The sequence below is a fragment of the Neodiprion pinetum genome, chromosome 2, assembly GCF_021155775.2.
Source record: "Neodiprion pinetum isolate iyNeoPine1 chromosome 2, iyNeoPine1.2, whole genome shotgun sequence".
NCBI classification, from domain to species: domain Eukaryota; kingdom Metazoa; phylum Arthropoda; class Insecta; order Hymenoptera; family Diprionidae; genus Neodiprion; species Neodiprion pinetum.
Window position 1 is genome coordinate 4,121,305 of NC_060233.1, and position 14,304 is coordinate 4,135,608.

The window sequence follows — 14,304 nt, forward strand, 5'->3', positions numbered from 1 at the left end:
CATTTTATCTCTTGTATGCATATTTTACTGTATCAAGATTGGACTCGATGTAATTATTGTTCTACGCTGGCAAAAATTTCATCTGTCATAGTAACTAGAAAAATTGAGTAAAACAGGTATCGTTAAAAAAAACAACTGTTTGAATATTGTTGGAATTACGAAAAACGAGCTACATTTTGCGCTATCGTCGATCCTTTTTTGGCAATTTCAACGCAAAATCGGTTTCTTCGGTTTACTCTACTTTTTTAGTCAAACAAGGCTTTAACGTCAATTTATCGTTGCACGAGCGTTAAATTTTCGCAACAGTTGCAAGAAAATATAGCAACGAGAAAGAATAGCAACGGATACTAGAAAACTAATTTTCATTTTCTACCTAGAACTATATTTTTCGATTGTGGTAAGAACGAAAATAGTCAAGGACCGAGCGGTAACCGTAACTAAAAATTTCTCTCAATGATGAATAACAACGATCGTATTTTCAAAGAAATCGAATGCCCGAAACTGAGTCTGGGGAATGTTTTTGGGTTTCTGGATTTTCGCTGACCGCCGGGGATGAACATTTGCGGAAAGCGATTGCGTGCCGAGTATACGTAGGTGTGTACCTGGAAAGTATTTGCGGGGTTGTGCTCGTATGTATGGCGGAGCGGAGAAGCGGATACATCGAGTTTCCGTAGGACGGCGTTCGCCTCGTTGGGTTTGGATTAAACTGTAATTAGAACTGTGTAATTGGAACGGATCTGACAATGTAGCTACTGCTATCTAAAATCCAAAGCCACAACGAACCCTTTTCACCCTAGGTAAACCCCTGCGGAGAACGCCTGCCTACCAATGAGCATTTCGGGAAACCGAATCCCGGCGTCCCGACGCAACGCGACGCCTCGAAAAGCTGCGTTTTACCGCTCGATTTATCTCCTCCCTCTTTTCCTGTTTCACCCTGCGAGAAGACAATTCTGAAATTTGGTTGAATAATTTTAACGTTTTTAACGCCTTGTCATTCATTTTTATTCACGAAACGTTCGTGTGATAAAGCGTTTCGACTAGTTCTGCATTTTTGTAACATGGAGGAAAAATTGGGTCTTTCATTTGAAAATAATTGAAAGTGATTCTGTAAATTTCAAAACGTGAAGATCTAGCGAAAACTCAACTTTTCATTGTCAGGGTGATTACAATGACTTCCTTTTTTCCCTGAAAACAGAGAAACGGTAAGTTGAAAACAAAAAAAAAAACAAAAAGAAAAAAGAAAGAAAAACATAATTTATCCGAATCGAATTCTAGACGTGGACGGAATTATCAACGTATCGAATTTTATCCTATGTTATATTAATTGAGGTGTTAGCCGAAGGAGGCTCTGCCCTGAATAATGGACGAGTGGTGGGTGGTCTGCCTTCGAGCCGAGAGAAAATGATAATAATAATCAAAGCCCAATCTTACCTTCGACTTCGTTTCCTTCATTGGACGAAAAAAAAGAAGAAAAACAAAGCAAAATAAAAATAAAATCGCATTCTCTATGCATTTCGATTTATTAAATTACGTGTTTCCGGTGAACTGGTATAATTGTGGTGTATTTTATTAATTGAAGTTCAAATTGGCAATCTGCAAGCGCGTGTATATTTTATATATATATATATATATATATATATTAGGGTGCTTCGTTTGAGACGACTATTTTTTTTTTTTTTTTCACTCCATAGACGAAACATCACTCTGAACATATAAAAAAAAATTCCCACCAAAGCCTAGCTCTCAATTTTAATTTTAAGTACTCGCTAAATGAATTTGAAATTTTCCTATTCAATTAACACGTAGAAATAATTTTTTTTTTTGTCAATTATCTGTAGCATCGCGAGTTTTCATACTATTTAATTGACCAAATATATTATAAATATATATATATATACATTATACATATTGCGTAATGTAAATTCGAGTTTAATTAATTAGCATTGAATTTCTCACTCTTCTCTTTTTCGCTATTTCATCGCTCGCGAAAGCACGGAGTGTGTAATGAAAGAAAAAATAAAAATTTTTAAACCCTGCGGAAAACAACGTCGATATGTGTAACGTTAACAACGTTCCCTGCAGTATAAAAGCAGCGTTTTTTTGTTAGATGCGTACGAAACGCAACGCAAAACAATAACGACGACACATTGTTTTTCGTATTATATACCTCGAGAGAGATTCAATTATACCGCGTGACTAGCTGCTCTCACCATGCTTGAGGCATGAATATATCTGTTTTCACATTTGCATGCGAAAAATCAATCTTGTTGATGCATTTCAAGCGCGAGAGATTCGTGCGGCGTTTTGCGAACGAGGAACCCAAAATTAAAAAATAATGATTATGGTTTTTGAAAAAAAAAAAACCCAAAAAAACTAGGCTATAAAAGGTTAACCCTTTCAGTCAAACATTTTTCCAATCAATATTTTGGCCCGAATTTTGTCACGCCGGGGGTTTTGGGGTCGCTGATTACGAATCTGAAATCAGATTTTGATAATTTTTAAATCCAATATGGCGGATGTAAAATCGAAAAAACTATCGAGATTCGATTATTCTGACCGAAACTTGATACTCGTGGGTTTTTTGGATCGCTGATCACTAATGTGAAGTCGAAATTTGATAATTTGTAGATTCAAAATAGCAGATCCAATATGGCGGGTGTAAAATCACAAAACTATAAAAATTCTATTATTCTGACCGAAATTCGTTGCGCATGGGTTTTTAGGATCGCTGATCACAAATCTGAAGTCGGAATTTGATAATTTCTAAATCCAAGATGGCGGATTTAATATGTTGGATGGAAAATTGAAAAGTCTAATGAAAATTCGATTATTTTCTCACGGAAACTCGTTGCTCGGGGGTTTTTGGGGTCGCTGATCACGAATCTGAAGTCAGAATTAGTAATAAACTGTAATAAGGCTAGAACGCAGAGCATCCCACTGTGATTGAAAGGGTTAATAAATTTAAAACAATCGAACTCTCTTTCCACGTTAAAACCGTGCGCGCCTAGAGCGATAATTTTCATTATATATATATTATTATATATATATATATTTATATATATTACAGTCTTTATCGAGAAAAGTAAAGAATAAAATTGGAGATGTGAGACGAGGGGGAAAAAATTAAGACATAACCTCATTATCCCGCCCACACGGAAAATCGGCAAAGTTTTAATTGAATCGGTCCGACCGAACTGATCTATTCGTATTTCGTACCGCGTAGCATGAGCTCCTGGAGGATGAAACTTTTCAACCCATCTTCTCGTTCCATCGAACCCTATTTAGTGCGGCACTATCGCTGGTCCGGATAGGTTCTCGAGTATGTCGGATTCTTCCCGCAGCGTTGCCTCAACGCGCAAGCCGGCGATCTAGGACGTCGGGCTTTCGGCTAATCAACTCTGATCAACCAATCAATTTCAACGAGCGAATACCTCCCGCTATGCACTCTGCCTGCCTGTCTTATCGCCTTTGCGTCGCGGGTCAAGAGTCTTTTAGATATCATTAATTACTCACGCTCGAATGATCAAAGCCGGCTGTTTTGCCCGCTATCGAAGCAGCTTTCCTTCATTCGTCTATTTTAATTTTCTTTATTCCACGTTTTTGTATTTCTTGTATTATCATTAAAGGCGGATTTTGTCACGCCCGATAACGTGGCTTAACTCTTCGAATCGTACATTTTTCCTTGCGGTCAAGTTCTTATTAATTGACACTGCGGTCGGATCTGAGAAATTCTCAAAATTGAAAATGCTCGATTTAATATCAGCGAATAGGATCAATTTTTATATCTTCAGTCAGCCATGTTGGATCCGCTGTATTGAATTTTTTTAATTTTTTCCAGGCGCAGTTGTATATCTGTTTAACAATTTACCAGGTTTTTTTTTTTTTTTTTTTTTTTTGTTTTTGTTTTTTTAAAGTAATCCAATTACCGTACCGGAAGAGACTCATTCAAAATTGAATAATCCGTTTAAATACCGGTGAAAAACACAGAATGCGGTACGGAAATTTTATTCTAATTCATTCGCCGAGATTCTGGGCATTTGTTTTTACTCAACGAATTAGTCCATTCAGTCAGTAGTTGTATAATAGATTTTTGATATCTTCGATATTTCCACCGAGGCTTGTTGGATTTGAAAAAAAAAAACGAAAAAACATGTTAGAAAGAGTTTAAATCGAATACTATTCTTAAAAAATGATTTACGAAACAAAAATCAATGCGACTAAAATATATGCATAAAAAAAAAAAAAAAAAAAAACGTACGAGCAAAATTTAACGCCTAAATTTCTACGCAGCGATAAATCGACAAATTATTTTCAATTTTAGAAATTGTGATTGGTTTTCGATCTACGTTTTCGTATGTTATGATATTTCGTTTTACCGTTTTTTTTTTTTTTTTCTTAATTCTTAATCGTATTCGGTGTTCCGCGGTCAATCAGACAAGACAGTGACTGTTTCTCCTACCCGACAGCTCCAGGCAAATCTCACGAGTCAGAGGCAATGCCCGGTTTAGTTTATTACCTATCGCTGGACCGTCAACGGATTCTGCATCGGTACCGACAGCGTCGATCAAACTAAAACGTCATTCTCTATTTTATGATCCGTACGTATTATAACCTCGTTACAACTCCCCGACGGTCACCGGCTGTACCTTACTCGCTGGTCTAATAATAGAAACCACTCTGCCATGAGAACGAGTTATGTATTGCATTGTGGATACAGAAGGTATAAGTCCCGTGTCTGACTCTGTTGGGTTTGCAAGTTTGCTTGATATTATTATATTCAAAGTTGCGAAACAATTTCTATCATTCTCTATTCCATTATATGCGATATAACAAACACATGTGTGTGTGTGTGTGTACAATCGAGCAAAAAGTTTGTCTATCTACGACGAATCCAATATAATGAGACCTCGCGTCGACGACTGTATGATTAGCGTTTCATCATTTTACTTGCTAATTTATCATGCCGCCTTTATGCAAAGGTGAAACGTCGAGCTAAACAAAGCGGGCGTATTGTCATTAAACTATACACGATACATGTCACGGATAATGCGGGTTTCGAATATGGAGCAGCAGCTTTGTACAGTCGTCAAATTAAAAATAGTCCGTTCTGATATCGTTTGTATTATTCATAATTTAAATGCATTACGCGTATGTGATGTACGCGGCATTGCATGGAATTGGGTCAGAATTTCAAGAGTCGAGCAAAAAAATTTGACGGCACGAATCCTTGAAGAATAAAAAAATAAATAAAAAAAAAAAAAAGAAACCTTCCTCTCGCAAGGGTAAAAAGATTTCAACCGTCAAAACGCAATTTTAATAAAATACAGGTTTTCGTATCTTTGAGATTCTACTATGTTTAAAAAATTTTCTTGCGACATCACGGATAATCTTTTCTGTTGTTGTTTTTTTCTCTTTGTATAATGATTTTTAAAACTTCGTATAATTAATCAAATTCTTGTTGAGAGATTGTATATTGCCGTTCATTTTTCCGCATCGTGATAATAAAAAAAAAAAAAAAACAAACAAACAAACAACGAGAAATATCAATTCGTCTTACCTCGATAATTTCGCACGATTATCGACGTTCAATTGAGTTGAGGTATATCCAAAATTGATCAGGCACTCGAAAACCAAAAAAAAAGAATCACTTTCATTCAGTTTTCACTGCACCGTAATCGCGTTAATTTAACTTGTACGATTCCGTAATTCGCGGTCGCGCATCGCTTCCTTCGATCTTCACCGCGATCGATGAAAAGGATCGAAGCTCCGCGGATCGACGGCGCGTGCGTCTGGGTCAGACTGAACGCCTCCACTGCGCGAGGCATTGGCCAAGTGGTTAATGCCTGCCGGAATCAGACCCCGGGGGCCCAGGGCCGTACCTTGCGATCCTTGGCCCCCGACTATTCCATTCGATTATACGGCTCAGCCTCGCTTTTTGTCCGACTCGAGCCGAGTGTGATGTAATTTTCATCCTCTGATGTAAGGCTATTTCATTAGGCTGATCCAACTATCGAATTACGTCTGTTGTTTTATACGAGGTGTGTGTGGGAGAAAAGTTTTGAAAACTTCCGGATTTTTTGGTGGCGAAACTTCAAGTAAAGATATGAAGAAAATGAGAAAATTTAGAAATCTGAAGGATCAAAATTTCTAATGATGGAAGATTTTCAGTTTCGTGAATTTACTGATTTTATCGATTATGTGTGTTTATATTTACCGAAAATCTTGTATAGATCGGAAAATGAGCTTTTACTCGAAAATTATTTCGAGTTCATCGCCGATCCGCGAGCTTCGATGTAATATAAACCAGAATTTGAATAAGCCGGGCGTTTCCTCGGAGTATTATTACAATGTACTATACAATCAATTTTTACGACGATCGTTGAAAGTTTCAAGAAAAATCCGCGCGTCTTTCTTCAATGTGTATGTTGGTGTGCGTAAAGAGTTCATAAATTCTCTTATTACACCTCTTCCATCTCTCAACTTGGTTATATCATATTCACATAAACTTTACACCATCTTATATGTAATATCCGATGTAATTCATACAGATTTTAATCGAGTCTGATGCTTGTATACACAGTGTGAGAGATTTCATGTCGTAAGCGGAACACAGATCGGCCTGGAAGGTGGTTATAATATCATCAACATCATCTTTCTTCCTTCCCTATTTTCTTTCTTCTGTATCGTATTTTCTACGGTGCTTGTGTCAAATTTTTTTTTAAACTTGAAAGTAAACCGCGCATGCGCCAACTCATTCAATCTTATTGGTCGGCGAAATCTTCCCGCAGCGATATTCTTGTCCGCGATGCAGGCCGGCCAACCTACGCAAAATGTGTACGTATGAATTTTCAAAGAGCATAAGCGTTAAATTCCGATCGTTCTTTGAAGAATCAACTTTCCGATCCGATAACAAATGCTTCCCAAACCTTTCCGAGTCACTGCCTCGATTATTCGAGATTCTAACCTCGAAAATTCGTATCAATTACATCGCCGGCAGAAAGAGTTTGACAGCCGAAATTCGGAATGGCCAGCCTGCACGAACAGCCAATAAAACACGCGCATGCGCGGTTCAGTTTCAAATTTTAAGAGATTGTCTCGGTATGTACAACTTATTACTCGTAACGTTCTCGTTGATATCCTACTAACATAAAAAGCGTTTTGATCTTCTCGAGTGGAAAAGAAATCGCGTTCACGTTTATTTCTGATATTCCTGATGCTCGGAGAGGATGGAAGCTCTGCTTAAGAGGGAGATGGGATTAAAGTACTCGTCTTTGTGTAGCTATCGTAAGAGAAGCGAGTTACTCGAGTGCCGTGATCCACGTATTTTCACATTTATATATATGTATACGTCACACGAACCCACTCAATTATACTTTAATTCGTTTTAATTTTTTTTAATAAATTTTTTTCCCCCCTCCTGATCGTCAAGAGACGCTTCTCAGAGACAACGCGTGTCAGAGACGAGGACCAATACAGCTCGTTATTACATTATATCTTATTATACTCCGTACTCGCGTGTGCAGGATTGTTGTATGATATCTGGAGTGCTTTAATCAATCACGATTTTTTTTCGACGATCGTGCAGTTCCTCTGTTTCATAATTACGACTCTCGATTATTCATCATTGTAGAAAGTATCGAGTGATGGTGTTGAGAGTAATTCATGGAAATTTGCGATCATACTGTTATGGATATAGATCAAACGTTTTTCAAACAAATCAAAAAAAAAAAAAATAACAATGACGAAGCAGAAGTTTGTCGAAACGTCTCATTGAAACTAATCCAGTTACATATGTCTAAATTTAAATAAAAAGTTACCTTCCTACTGGAAAAAATTTAAAGAAACATTGAATTTTTATCACAAACACCTGGTCATATGTAACACCAAGAAAATCTTATTGTTTGTACTTGCGTTTACTTGTTTAATTTTGTATGAGAATATATTAATATTATATTCGTTGCTCAAAATCGTAAGTTTATCTTCTATAAATAATTACAACGATTCTACGTACATGTCGGAGTTATTTTCACCAATCGACAAATTTGATTAAAAAATTATATGAATCGGATCATACAGCATTTTCGCATAAGAATTAATTTATGAGTATAAAAGAAAAAAAAGAAATCAGAATCGGACTAATGTTTCGAAACAATTTTTCTTTTCAATCGTATTTAAGTAACGTTTTTATTCATATTCAACTTGACGAGCCTTTCCATTTTTACTTTTTTTTCTCAACTATCGTTTCCTCGTATTTTTGGTTCGACACGTTCTCGACCTAAGGGGTTTCGGGATAAGTTTAGGGTTTGGGAATTTACCGGAGAGAGTGGGAGTGAGAGAGAGTGAGAGGGAGAGGGAGAGGGAGAGACAGAGACCATCGAAGCAAAGTGTTTGCGAGACGTGACCGAGGCTCTGATCATTCTCGGCTGTCTTAGACAGGCCTTGAATCCCTGCGTCGTGTGTGTTTCACGTAACACGTGCGTAATTCGCTTTCCTCCAATTTGTTATCCCCCAGTTAAATTCAATCCAGTCCTGCAATTTCTAGTTGTCACCGCAGTCAGTCACTGTACAGGCTCGGCTTCGTTGTCTTCAGCCAAACAATTATCGTCAGAATTCCTCATCGCCTATGTCTAACTTGCGAATTATTTTCTACTACAGCTGCCACGTCAATTAACCATGATTTGATTAATTTCCAAGAACCTCCGTGTGATACTGATTAATCATTCCTCACGCAGCTGCTGTTTACACTGGAATATTCTTTTCCTCTTCGTTTCTTCCGCGTTTTACACGCGTCACGTGTTACACAGTGTTACACGGCGTAGGGATAAAATTTTACATTTTATATTTCGCATACAATATGCATTATATGAGTATAAAATACGTATACGTTTTCACGAATTATTTCCTAATCATACACAATTTACGATTATTGCACATTCCTATCGACAAAGGAGATGGAAATTTGTAATATGGAATTCTTATTTTCTCTTTATGAAATATCTGCTACCCTATAATATTACAACCGTGAAACTGTCGTATGTAAATTTATGCCCAACTTTTCACGTACAATGCGGATAAGGACGCTTTTGTGAAAAGTTCAGTTTAAAAAAATTATTCGTTGCGGATGTAATTTTTTTTTTTTTTGTTAAATTATGCTCTGCCTCTCTATAAAATTATCCCTAAAATTTTTCAAAGGCTGCAGGGAATATTTTTTATTCGGTGTGACAATTTGAAATAGTGTTGACTTCGTCCTGGTCCCCAAGCTCACCACCTCGTTTCGCTCGACGAAAACATATTTTCACGTCCCGCTTTTGAAACGGCTTTTATTACTTACTAAAACGAGAAAGAAACTTTTGCCGAGTTTTGCAGGTACACAGAGAGAATCGAGACAATATGAAATCGGGGCTTTTTTATCTCTTCTTTTATGTTTTCTGCTTCCTCCTTTCCATGTGTCACTTGACGTTATCATTTCACGTAAACACCACATGTGGCGTTGATTAATTATTGTCACATACTACTAATTGTTGTAGCGTATATGAAGAAATTTGAAGACATAGATAATTTAACCAAATTTCACTCGACATTAACTCCGTCAGTTGAATTTAAATCCTGGTTTAATTGCACTCCTGCTGTACGGATTTCATTTTATCCCAATTACTATGAAGATTCTTTCTCCGAATTCCGATTCCTTCATAATAATCCACTATATATCAATTCATTTTCTATTTTACGGCAAACGAAGGAAAAGGAGAGGAGAAAACAATGCGTAGCGTTTTAAATATGCCAGTGGAATTTTCAGTGTTTAATTTCCAATACCCACACATAGACACACCGCGGTTTATTCTATAGAACCGGGAAAATAGTCGATGTTTAAAATTCTAAATACACATATAATATCTATCAATTTGTCGATATTAAGTTATGTAGCGGTGAATATTTGCGTGCCTAAATAGATTATAAATAGATTACAGCCCGTTTTTGCAGCAAGATATTGTAGAAAATTCAATTGTAATGTTGATGCCGTATAAAATATTGAAAACGTTTTCCCTCGCTGCAGCCGCATCAAAAATTAACGATCAGTCGGTTAATGTTGTATACATAAATGCTTGAATCGTCACGGTGTGCAAATTTTTTTTTCATGCTTCACTCGCTGCATTCAGAGTCGCGAAATAATTCATCAAACTTTAACGATTGGATTCTTTTCGCATGATCAGCAGATTTCAATTACGCTTCATCGGTCTACGCTCGATGCCTTCATAATAAATTCGTGTATAATATATGTATATACATATATTACGTACATATATATTATATTCATATTCTTCCACCGCGTGACACGGATCGCTGACCACTTTGTCCGACCGGAATTGAAAATTGAAAAGTTTCGGGGGAAAATTTTGACTCAAATGAAAAATATAAAGGGTGAAGAAAGATGAGAAATTGTTTTATTAAAAAGCGAGACCGCAAAGTTAGGTGTAAAAAACAGATGAAGAATTATACTTTCCCTTTTTCACACGCTTATTCCCCGAGTGTAACACTCGCCATAAGAGAGTGAAATTTAAAGAAGCTGTGCGAAAAAATTTGGCAGGCTTGGACAAACAAGTGATTAATTAATCAGCGGAGGCAGGTCTGGAGCTGGCGAAAAACGCGACGGTCTCAGAGTGAGTGAAAATGAAAATCACGTCAAGGGTTGCGAAATAAGTATTGTTGCAGATTCCTACTACCGACACTTACCGATATCTTACCCGGATATATGGGGACCCTTCTCCGCGATGACGTCACAGCGATCAACCCCTGTTGAACCGACTTGAAGGTCAAAATCGCTGTTTTCGTTAACCCGGATGCCGGTCACCACAGAGAAGGGTTTGCGTCTGGGTAAGATGTCGGTAAGTGTCGGTAGTAGGAATCTGGACCCAGGACCCTCGTTGTATCGCTACTGTTGCGTCACTCTGGGAAGGCAAGTGGAAAAGATGTCATGTCGACCTTAATATATAATACTAACACAGAATGGAGTGAATTGGACCGAAAAAAAGCTTTTAATTTTTCCCCTAGGTTCGTCTTTGAATTCATTCCCATATAATAACAATATTCAGGCATTGCTCACACGTGCCCTTTTACAGTACATACATAGTCGCGAAATTCATCGCTATACGATGGTCATCTCATCACCGATTCAGCACTTTAAAGCGACTGGTTTCCATCGGCTGTGGAGTGCGAAATGAATATTTGAGATGCTTTGCGGACTAGTCGATATTGCAGCGATGCATCCGAGTATACGCGAGACTAATGGGGTCAATTAAGACGGGGATGCTGCGCTATCCAATATACATGAAATTAACAGCCAACAGCCACGACGAGGACGACAAGATCGCTAAAGCTCATTAACCTCATGTAGTACTCCCACCCTTACCGACCGAGCAAACTCACCCTTTTCCTTCCTGTATTAAATAAGCAAACGAACGAAACAGTCCAAATTTAATGTAGGAAGCAAAAGGGCGAGCTTTCTAGGTCGGTGAAGGTGGGAGTATTACATGACCTTAAGTTCGAAAGTTCCTGAGGAGCTTTTGTTGGTTGGAAATTCTAGCGGCAAGATCTGAGTTACAATGCCGCTACCGCTGGCAAGAAAATTTGCTGTATAGTTCCCGAAATTTCGGCGAGTAGGTACAATATCACGTTCTGGGTGCTATGTGTGTATATGTATAGGTACGTGTGGTGTATAACCTGCAAGAAATTATACCCCACGTACATGCAACGCACCCACTTCCGCCATTGTTCGAACGAGTTGTGCCATTGTTCAAACTTGACGGCATATTGTTTTCGGCCCGCCTACCAGATGAAAAAGTTCTTTTCTGCTCATGAGTAATTAAGCTCGCTATATAACGAGTACAGCGCGTTTGGAAAAAACGCCGAATCACGTGGGATCAGGGCGTATGTCAGTTCGCGAATTTGAGGAGGTTGTTTCGATGATAATCAATACATTTTTAGCAATTTTATTAGTAAACTTCAAATTATCGTATTCTTGAACTGTACATGCCGATTTTAATAATGATGAAACAATAAAATAAAAAGGATCTCAAGTAATTAACAAGCTGCGGTTTGTCAGTTTTTCATTGCAAACGTTCTATTCTCAATAATCGATTTGGTATTTATATATTTGTTAATCAAAAGCAATATTATTGAAATCTTGAAAATTAAAGATAGTACCAATGTGAAGAAAAACAAAATGAAGAACAAAAAAATTGTCCGGATATGATTTTAAAGAATATAATTGTCTTCTAAATCAAGTGTTATGAATACATTGCATTCAAGACTTTTTTTCACCGTTCTGAAACGATTCAAGATGTAAAATCCTTATCCGAGTTCTTGTTCGTAATTTTCGATCCCCTTTGTTTTGCATTTCCAACAGAACAACCGCAGCTTACGAACCCTTTAATTAGATTAATACTCAACGTTTGATTATCTCGTCATAAAATGGTCAAAAAAGTATTGATTTTCAACTTGAATTGACAAATTTTACAATTTCATCTACGTCCGGCTAAGATTTGAGGCTTGAATTCGAGAAAACTAACCGTAGCGTCGTCCATTCGACGAGCTTATATTGAAACCGGTGCGGTTCGCAGGATCTTCCTTCTGCCATCATCATTTTATTACACCCGCGTCGGGAAAAACGAAGGAATGACTGCGTGGGACAGAGTCCTGTAGACAGCAATATAGCAGTGGCGGCAGCAGCTTGTTACGGCGTTGATAAAGCACCGGGTGGAATTTTCCCAGCTGCTTTGATTCTTCTACCTTAGCTTTTTGCAACTCTGAATCACGATGAGCTAGGAAATCGAGGACAATCCATTCGATCTACTCTGATTAATAATATATCGAAGGATAATAACAGTCTGTCTGGAAAATGAGCAGCAGTTTCTGGTTACGAGTTAATAGAATTCTGCAGTCATTTTTTACCGACAGAGTAAGAGGTCATTTTCCTTTTTCTTCTTTTTCCAATATCTGTAAAATCTAAGCGAAGGCGCTGACCTGAAAATTTTGCACTCAGCTAAATTCTTTATGCAACGCCGAACACTGACGTCGTAAAACTTTATTGTTCCTTGCGAGAACAAGATCTGTGAATGTATTTCTAACAGTATGTGATAATTCATTTTCAGGAAGACACGTTTCTTGGCGTCGTTGTTGTGTGAAAGAAAACGTTCTTAAATATATATATATATATTAATAAATTTCGTATCTGATCTGATCAGTGACGCGTGAGCTTTGATAATAGTCAAAACAGTAAAGACTGACTGTAGTATCCCCTTAACCCATTCGCTTTTTTGTACAGTTTCGATTTTTATTTTTTAAGATTTTCTCGAGATATACTGCGTATTGAATAATTGTCAAGTATATGAAATAGGGGTAAAATTTTCTGACAAATCGATTGCCGCTATTTATTTTACAGAATTTCTCTCACATTACGAGAAAACCGCAAATTATGACAAAAAAGAAGAAAAGTCAACTTCTTAAACATGTCCAAAACATCACAAAATCATCCAAAAAGTGTTTCTTTACTCAAATAAAGACGTTTTGAGTAAATATTTTAATTTCAAAGCGAACGAGTCAACGTCGAATCCACGCTCCGTTGGCATATATAAACGCTTTAATAAACGTATCGGCAATTACCTCGCCTCTAATTCTATCCTGTAACGTTAAAAGGCCGTGTCTGGTTGGCTTTTTGGCTGGCCCGAATTCCGAGCCGCACTGCATGCCATTAGGTAGTTCAAGTGCGGCGTTAAATCCTGGTGATTCATTGGGAAATTTGGCGAAACGGAGCTTAAGCTCGAAAGTCCAAAGCTGAAAAATTAGCCGTCATTTGTTATCCGGTTAAATTTAAACTGGCGAGAGGGTTTCATCCCTCCTCTTATTCTCCTTCTTCTCTTTCTCGTTACGTTCCAGTCTCACAGTACACCACCGCCTATCCACCACCTTTACCTATGTGTTTGTTTGAGGAGTGTGTCTGTATATAGATTTATCCGTACGTTCAGGGGGTGCGAACACACATTTTCTCCGAAACCCTTTCGTCACTGTCTCACCGGGGTCTCGTTGCCAGCCTTTAAGCCTCGACGCGTCGTCCAAGTCCGAGGGAAAAAACCGCGCCCCAACTTTCATCAGTCCTGAAAGTAGATGAAACGACTTTCTTTCGCTTTTATATACCAGCCGCAGCTGTAACAGAACGGAGTCCATATTTTCTCCCCTTTCTTTTTTCACGTGAAATCGGTTATAAAGGGTCGCGATTTCGAAGCAGCTTAACTGCAGCAGCAGCAGCAG

At 37.8% G+C, this 14,304-nt stretch overlaps 2 protein-coding genes across 2 annotated transcripts in view; one reads left to right on the forward strand and one right to left on the reverse strand.

Annotated features, from left to right (window-relative positions):
- The window catches only part of LOC124213145 (uncharacterized), a 69,814-nt gene extending 64,015 nt beyond the window's left edge, over positions 1 to 5,799 (reverse strand). The window contains exon 1 of the mRNA XM_046614097.2: positions 5,558 to 5,799. The gene's annotated coding sequence lies outside the window, so the exon portion shown is untranslated. The remainder of the gene's footprint in view (positions 1 to 5,557) is intronic.
- Positions 1 to 14,304, forward strand: part of hiw (MYC binding protein highwire) — a 165,264-nt gene that overhangs the window by 75,499 nt on the left and 75,461 nt on the right. The gene's annotated exons all lie outside the window — the stretch shown is intronic.